General features: G+C 43.7%; 1 long non-coding RNA gene across 1 annotated transcript; it reads right to left on the bottom strand.

Moving 5' to 3' along the window:
* Window positions 1-1,995: 1,995 nt before the first annotated feature.
* Window positions 1,996-3,279, bottom strand: LOC107181709. The gene is made up of 2 exons (XR_001512403.1): window positions 3,032-3,279; window positions 1,996-2,584 (listed from the first exon to the last, which is right to left on the bottom strand). It is a non-coding gene; the product is annotated as an uncharacterized LOC107181709 (long non-coding RNA).
* Window positions 3,280-7,906: the final 4,627 nt, after the last annotated feature.

Here is a 7,906-nt window from a genome sequence, read left to right as displayed (position 1 = left end):
CAGAGTGGTAGGGAGAGGGAGAGAGAGAGACATAAATGATGAGAGAGAATAATTGACTGGCTGCCTCCTGCATGCCCCACACTGGGGATGGAGTCCGCAATCTGGGCATGTGACCTGACCAAGAGTCGAACCATGACCTCCTGGTTTATAGGTCAAACACTCAACCACTGAGCCAAGCTGGCTGAGCAATAATACATTTTTTAAAGTCCTGATTTTTGCATGTGGCCACATAAAGTAAGTTCAGCAGTTATTATTATCACCCGCAGAAAGATAACACAAGTTCCAATGTTGGGTGCCTGACAGATGCTTTAAATATCCATAGTTCTCTATATCTAGGCTTTCCAACTTTTGATCACAGCCTGAACTAAGAAACAATTTTTAACATTTCAACTAGTATACCTACCTACGAAAGAAAACTGAAAAAAAAAAAATTTCACAAACACTCTTCTAATTTTTTTCACTTTAAAAATAAGACAAAAATTATACCGGTCATGATATACAAGCCATTACTGAGTTTACAGTTAGAGAAAATACCACAGTCAGAAAAATATTAGTTAGGTACATTATAGTATATATGCACAGTGAAAAAGGATGTAGCCATTAAAAGAATGAGGCAGTTGTTCCACTCATATGAATGATGTCCAAGGTAGATTATTAAATGAAAGAAAACTAATTTAAAAATGGTTGGGTTCGCTTCTGAAGGATGCTCCAGCATGTTTTCCCTCTTCTTTATCAACAGGATATGAAAAAATCACACAGAAAGAGAATTTCTCAAATGTTAGTGGCCATAAAATTATGTGGGGAACTTGGTGAAATTCCTGGGCGCCATCGCTGGGGATTCTGCGGTGACAGACACTAGACTACAGCTACCACCTCTGTAGCAATACTTCCTGGCCAGAGGCCTGGCAGTGTGAGCCGGTGAGGCTCCTGACAGAGCCCCACTTAGGAGGAAGACTGCAGGGAGCCCAGACTCCCAGGGTCAGAAATGAGTCTTAAGGGCAGTGGAGGAGGTGCCTCCTCAAGTACTCATGAGGGAGTACATGAGACCTTTCTACTGTGGGCATCCTTCCTTCTGTTTCCCCGCCAAACCCCTATTTTTAGCTCTGAGCATGGACTAAGAGGCCAAGTACAGAAGGAAGTCCTGGTGTTGAAATGAAGTTTCTCCCTGTGTTTGCCCCTCAGAGCCAGAGTACGTCTCAGGAGGCCATCCAGGGCCCTGCTCGCTCGAGAGCCCTTATTCAAAAGAAATGGCTCTTCTTTGGGGTAGGATTGTAACTCAGCCCAGGATGCAGTGTGGCTGGCAGAGAGCAGGTTGGATTTCAGCACCCGCCCCCCTCCCCCACAGATTGAGAACCGCTGCTGTATCAGATGTAACCCAATTCACTGCGGTGGTCAACCCTGGCCCTGGTCTTACTCTGTTCAGGAATAAAAATTCCAGGCACCGTGTCGGAGTAGAAAAAGCACCATGTTGGGCGCCAGGAGAGCTTTCCATCCCAGTCCGGCTCTGTGACTGGGACATAGTCACTGGGCCATGGCCCGCAGTCTCCTTAGAGACAGAATGAAGGGCTTTCCCTGACCCTCAGTCCAGCCCAGTGATGGCGAACCTATGACACACGTGTCAGAGGTGACACGCGAACTCATTTTTTTTGGTTGATTTCTCTTTGTTAAATGGCATTTAAATATATAAAATAAATATCAAAAATGTAAATCTGTTTTACTACAGTTGCAAATATCAAAAAATCTCTATATGTGACACGGCACCAGAGTTAAGTTAGGGTTTTTCAAAATGCTGACACGCCGAGCTCAAAAGGTTCGCCATCACTGGTCTAGCCCTTGGGGTCTTGCCTCACCTTCCACAACTCCATGTTTCCTTCTCCACATCCCGGCTTGACTGAAACACGGCTACTGGCACAGGCCACCAGGCTGTGCTCTGAGGCTGCTGGCCTTTGTGGAGAGCTGTTCCCTGGTTGGAAAGCCACTCCTGACACGAGTCCATTTCACTCACTGGTCCATCTCCTTCAAGGTCCAGCTCCACTCTGTTTCTCTGGGTAAGCCTTCCCTGGCTTCCTCGGGTATGGTCCTCACCACTGCACCTTGAATAGACACTCCTCCTCAGAGCAGGGGTTCCACTGAATTGGGGTCCTCAGCTGGAGTGTCTGTCTCCCCATCACAGGCAAGGACCACATCCTTTGGAGACAATGTTCTACTGACCACACAGTGTTAGGTGCACACACACGGTAGGTACTGTAGAAACGAATCAATGGCAAGACTGTTTCTTCTACCCTCTGTAGAAATTATTGAATGTGTCCCCTTGTATCAAGGAGAGGAAACAGTACCTGTACCTATGTCCAGTCTTTGGAACCACAGACAGATCCTTTTAAGTTAAGAGAAAATGATATTATACAGAAGAGGCCTCTATGGTGTATTCTCCTCAATACAGCCCTTTAAAAACATAAGCCAGGTCTTGTTTCATTATTTTATTATCTGTCTTTCCTCCTAAAATGTAAGCTCCAGAAGGGCAGTCAATTGCATTCATTGCTGAGTCCCCATCACCTAAAGCAGTGTCTGGAACCTAGATGATGCTCTGTAAAAAAAGAAAAAGATGTTGAATGAAGGAATGGAGTAATAAATGAACCCATGAAGATGAAAGGTGCTTGTGGGGGGCGAGGGGGCGTGAAAAGAAAGGAAAGAATTTGAATCAGATTCTGCACTGCTAAGCATGTTTACAAATTGCTTTATAATCATTAATTAGCTTTTCTAAACCACATCCCCTGAGTACAGGCAGGCCTATCCTCCCAATTTTAAGATAAGGGAATTCAAACCCAAGGTCACACAGCAAATCAACTTCCCCTTCAATGCTGAGTTTTGAGCTGGTAATAAGAGTGAGATTAAAGATACTGATGATTTGTAAAAGGTTGAAATATTAGAGGAAATAAAAGAGTTCAGGGCATGGGACCAAGAAAGCTTTGCATATATTCTCAGCACACTGCATGAAAGAAAAGCAGGCTGCTCTGTCCGGAATCATACGTACACTATTCGTACAACACTATTCGGTCATCAATTTCCACAGTTCTGAGAGGCAGACATTTGCAAGAAACAACGGGAGCTGCAGTTTAGCTCCAGCATCTCAGGCCCAGATGCCAATCAGCAGTGACACCACTTTGTCACACGGAGGCTGGGCTCATGCAACACCAGGGCCTGCACAGGCGCTTTACAGGGAGAATGCAGGGGGAAGAGAGAGGAGAAGACTAAAACACCAACTAAAAAAAGAAAGAGTTCATCAAATAAACAATAGGCTGACATCAAAAATAAAAATAAATATATACAATCATAGTTTAATCACTGTATAATCTTCTAGCAGCAAAAATGCTCACGCATATTACAAATGAGACTAAATTATACTTCTCCCCCCGGCCCCCAAAAATAAAGGAAATGGACAGATGAAAGAAAGAGTCCTAATCATTCCATTTCAGTTTTTTTTAAAAAAATACATTTCATTGATTTTTTACAGAGAGGAAGGGTGAGGGAAAGAAAGCTAGAAACATCGATGAGAGAGAAACATCGACAGCTGCCTCCTGCACAACCTCCACTGGGGATGTGCCTGCAACCAAGGTACATGTCCCTGATCGAAATCGAACCCGGGACCCTTCAGTCCGCAGGCCGACGCTCTATCCACTGAGCCAAACCGGTCAGGGCAGTTTTTTGTTTTAATCAAAATGAAACTTGCTGAACCCTGGCTGGATGGTTCAGTTGGTTCAAGTGTTATCCTGTACACCAAAAGGTTTGATTCCCAGTCGCAGCACACAACTAGGCTGCAGGTTCAATCTCTGGCCAGGACATGCGTGGGAGGCAAACAATTGATGTCTTTCTCTCACATTGATGTTCCCCTCCTGCTTCCTCTCTCTAAAAAATCAATAAAGCATATCCTAGAGTGAGGATTTAAAAAAATTAAATTTGTTGAAAAATCATAGCTGGTTTCCCAGCATTATTAATAAGTCCAAGAAGGGAAGAGTACAATGTACATTTTGACTCAAACTAGAAATTAATTTTGGTTGGTCTTTTTCCATTTACTTGTTAAAACATATTTTTTATTGATTTTTGAGAGAGAGAAAGGGAGAGGGAGAGAGTGAGAGAGAAACATCAATGTGAGAGAGAAACATTGATCCACCCAAACCTGGACTGGGGACCAAACCTACAACCTCTTGGTACACAGGGACATGCTCAATCAACTGAGCCACACTGGCCAAGGATCAATTTACTTTTTATGTAGTTGGAGAAATGAGATCAATCTCGCTTCTGTTTTAACAATTAGTTTCCACTAAAACATAAAAATACATTTGACACTGGGAGAAGGAAAGAGGTCACAGACTGCTGAACAGGGAATAGAGGAACCAAGAACGTTCGGAAACAAGGAAGCCCATCCTCAACAGTCCTTCAAGACTGATCCACATTTCACCAAGTGGAAGGGCCGAGCACAAGGTAACTAAAATGTCCAGGGCACTGGCAGGGCTGGAGGCAAGGCCAAAGTGTGAGCTCTCTGCTTCTCTGGGTCCTGAGGGCATGACTCTAGGGGGTCACGCCTCCCAAAATACTGGAAGCAAATAGGAAATCATATTGAAATGGAGACAAGGAAAACCCAAAGCTGGGGATAAATTATAACCCGACCCTGTGGCTTAATCACTCACTCAAACTGCACCCATATAATGTCAGATGAGGCGTTCCTAAACATTTAGCATGGTAGCGTCTTCTTGACATCCAACAAAACCGAAAATGGTTTGTTACTAATTCATCTTCAAAGGTGCATGAAAAGCGATCTGAAGCTTTCACCATATTAACTTTTAAAAACAGCTTTACAGAGATCGAGTTTATATAAAATCCACCTATTTTTAAGTGTGTAGTTTGATGAGTTTTGGCAAATATATACACTTGTGTGACCATGATAGCAATAAATAAATAAAAAAGAGAATATTTGCATCACTCCCCAAAAGTTCCCTGATGCCTCTTTATAGTCAAGCACCTTTCTCCATCCCAGGCCTCAGGCAACCAGATCTGTTGCTATGGTTTTGCCTTTTCTAGAATTTCACGTAAACAGAATCATCCAGTGTGCAGCCTTGTGTCCGGTTTCTTTCACTTAGCACGCAGTTTTGAGATTCATGCATGCTGCTGTGTGGGTCAGGGGTCCCACACGTTTTTATTGCTGAGTAGTATTCCGTTTCTTCATGTCACTTCCACATGCTTCCTAGAGGCCCTACCATAATCCCTATGCTAACATCCTAAATGTTATTTCTCTACATTCCTTGATTTTATCCTCTGAAGAAATGTCAATATGGCTTTGGTCACATGGCCAGTACAAAAAACACCTCCTGTCAGGAGGGTCACGATCGTCAAGCCAACAAAAATTGAAGCACACAGTTGGAAATAACTAGCCATGCTGAGGAAAAGAAGGCCAAAGGTGAGAAGCCGACATCCCGACAAAATGTCCTGACTGTAAAACGCTGAGTTATAGAGAGAGCCACTTCCTCACTGATCAGCTGATCAGCATTTCTACATTTTGGGAACAATGACACACCTGACCATTGTGAGGGGTACATGAGACACTCGCCTGGCTTGTGAAGTTTCAGGATATTTAGGTATTTCACATGATTGGATTTTTGGATAACTGAAATTTATCTTAAGTTCTGTTAATTACTAAGTAAGTACTGAAAGGGTACTAATTCCATGCCTTATTAAACAGTCTACTGAACATAATGAGCTGTTTACTAGATGCACAATCAGCATTATAAACAGTCTGATGGCGCTAAGCTCTTGAACAGAGAGGTCCTCAGGGGTTACCAGACTTGGGTCTGCCTATTCTAAGTGGCCCCCAAATACTATTATTTTAAGTGGAACTTTCCATCTTCTTCCTATGTTAATGGGCAACCTTGACACTGTTGCTATGTCCTTGCTACTAACCTGCTATTATTTTTCCTTTAAAAATAATCATAAAATATCTCCATGATACAGAAAAGTCTTAGAAAATAAGTATTTCCCCTCTGACTTTGAAACTGTTCACAACTGATGTATTTGTTTCAGAACATTTTTCAATACAGTAAAAAAATAACTTTTTTGGTGAATTTCCCCCCCCCCACTTTTTTTTGCTGTGCAACTGAGTTTGCCCAAATATTTGTGAGCATACATATACTCTGGGATGTCACTTTTATGACATTTTGTTCAATGTATTTTTTAGGCTGCTACATAAGCACCATTGTTTTAGATGCTGATTAGAAGAGCAAGTGAATGTACCAGTTATCGAACCCATCCCATGTCATCATTACTCAAGTAGGATATTTCTGATGCCTTGCTACTGTACATGGACTTCAGAGAACATTTTACGCATATAGTCTAACTTCTCGATGTTTAACCTACTCAGAAAGCATATGTGAGCATTATCTGGCTTGAAAGTGACTCTGTGGTATCATTAGAAAGAGGTGTAAGGAACTGTTTTACTCATCCATCCATTTCCCCATCCATTCATTCAAAACACACTTACCAAATTCCTACTTGACACTAGAGACCTTTTTTTAGTAAAAAAAGTTAGAAAGAGTAAGACATGGTCCCTCCCCTCCATAAGCTCACACACTAGCCAAGGAGACAACCTTGCTGCACTTGAAACGTCAGAGAGCGGCACAAAGGAGCAGCGCGAGTCGTGGATTTGCTACGCCACATTGCGCAGCCGGTGCCTGCAACTCAGCCTGTGGGAGGAAAACTCCCTGGCTGGCTATGCAGGGAGTTTAAAGACAGGTAAGGCTGTCTGTCCGTCCACTGATACTGGTTCTATGTACTATTCTGTTCTGATATTAACAAAGAGATGGTATCCAACCCCCCCCCACCCCCCCCCAATCCAAAGGCAAGCATAGCAAAACGATAACTCTCTCTCTCCTGGTACTAAGCACTCTCACTGTCATTTTCAGTGAAGGAGACAAGACCTTTCTCATGACAGCAGAGAGCAGTCACAGAGCTGGGCTGTTGCCTGTGAACGCCTCCTCGCAGGCAGCCCAAGCTCTCCTATTTTAGCAATCCGCACCGACGGAGTCCCCTTCTTGCCTTGTCAACAAATGCATGACAATCCTCCTTTTTTCCTTAATGCCTATCATACTGGAAACAGGGCCGAAGAGGTGTGTCGCCAGTGTCAGGAAAGATGTACACAGAAAAAGAAAGAGCAGCAGTTCATGCCTGAAGGTCAGACGTGAACAGGCAGGCTCAAAGGTCCCCACCCTAACCCCGGTCTCTCAGATATGTGGGGCCTTGTCCTTGTGAGCTGTTGCCAGCCCTTCTGGGCACGCCTCCCGCCCTGGTGGCGTTCTCGGCCAGAGACAGGGAAACCAATCTAGAGTGGAATAAGGAAGCAATGGGAAAGCCCGAGAACATGGGCTCAAACAAATTCCCACAAAACTACCCATTTTTCTTCCATTTGAATCAGCGGGGAAGGGCAAAAATTCACTTCTCTTTAAACCTGGGAACTGTCTCAAATAAACGTATCAGCAGAAACATCTGATATGGCAATGAGCTGAATAATTACTAGGTAATTCACGTGTTCTTAGCAGTCATTTTTTTTAATGTTTTTGATTTTAGAGAGAGAGGAAGGGAGAAGGGAGAGAGAGAAACATCAATGGGAGAGAGCAACAGTGATGAGCTGCCTCCCTCACACTCCCTACCAGGGATGGAGCCTGCAACCCCAGCATGAGTCCTGAACGGGATCGAACCAGCTACCCTGAGGTGCACAGATCGACACTCAACCAACTGAACCACAGCAGCCACGGCAGCACTCATTTTGTTTTATTCTAGTCTCTTCCCCACATCCCCCTAAACCCCCAACCTCCATGAAATGAACACACTGTTTGTAAAAGTCTTACACTGCTGACTGGGA

Source organism: Myotis davidii, unplaced genomic scaffold, assembly GCF_000327345.1.
Source record: "Myotis davidii unplaced genomic scaffold, ASM32734v1 scaffold168, whole genome shotgun sequence".
Lineage (NCBI taxonomy): Eukaryota > Metazoa > Chordata > Mammalia > Chiroptera > Vespertilionidae > Myotis > Myotis davidii.
This window is presented reverse-complemented; position numbering and strand designations above follow the sequence as displayed.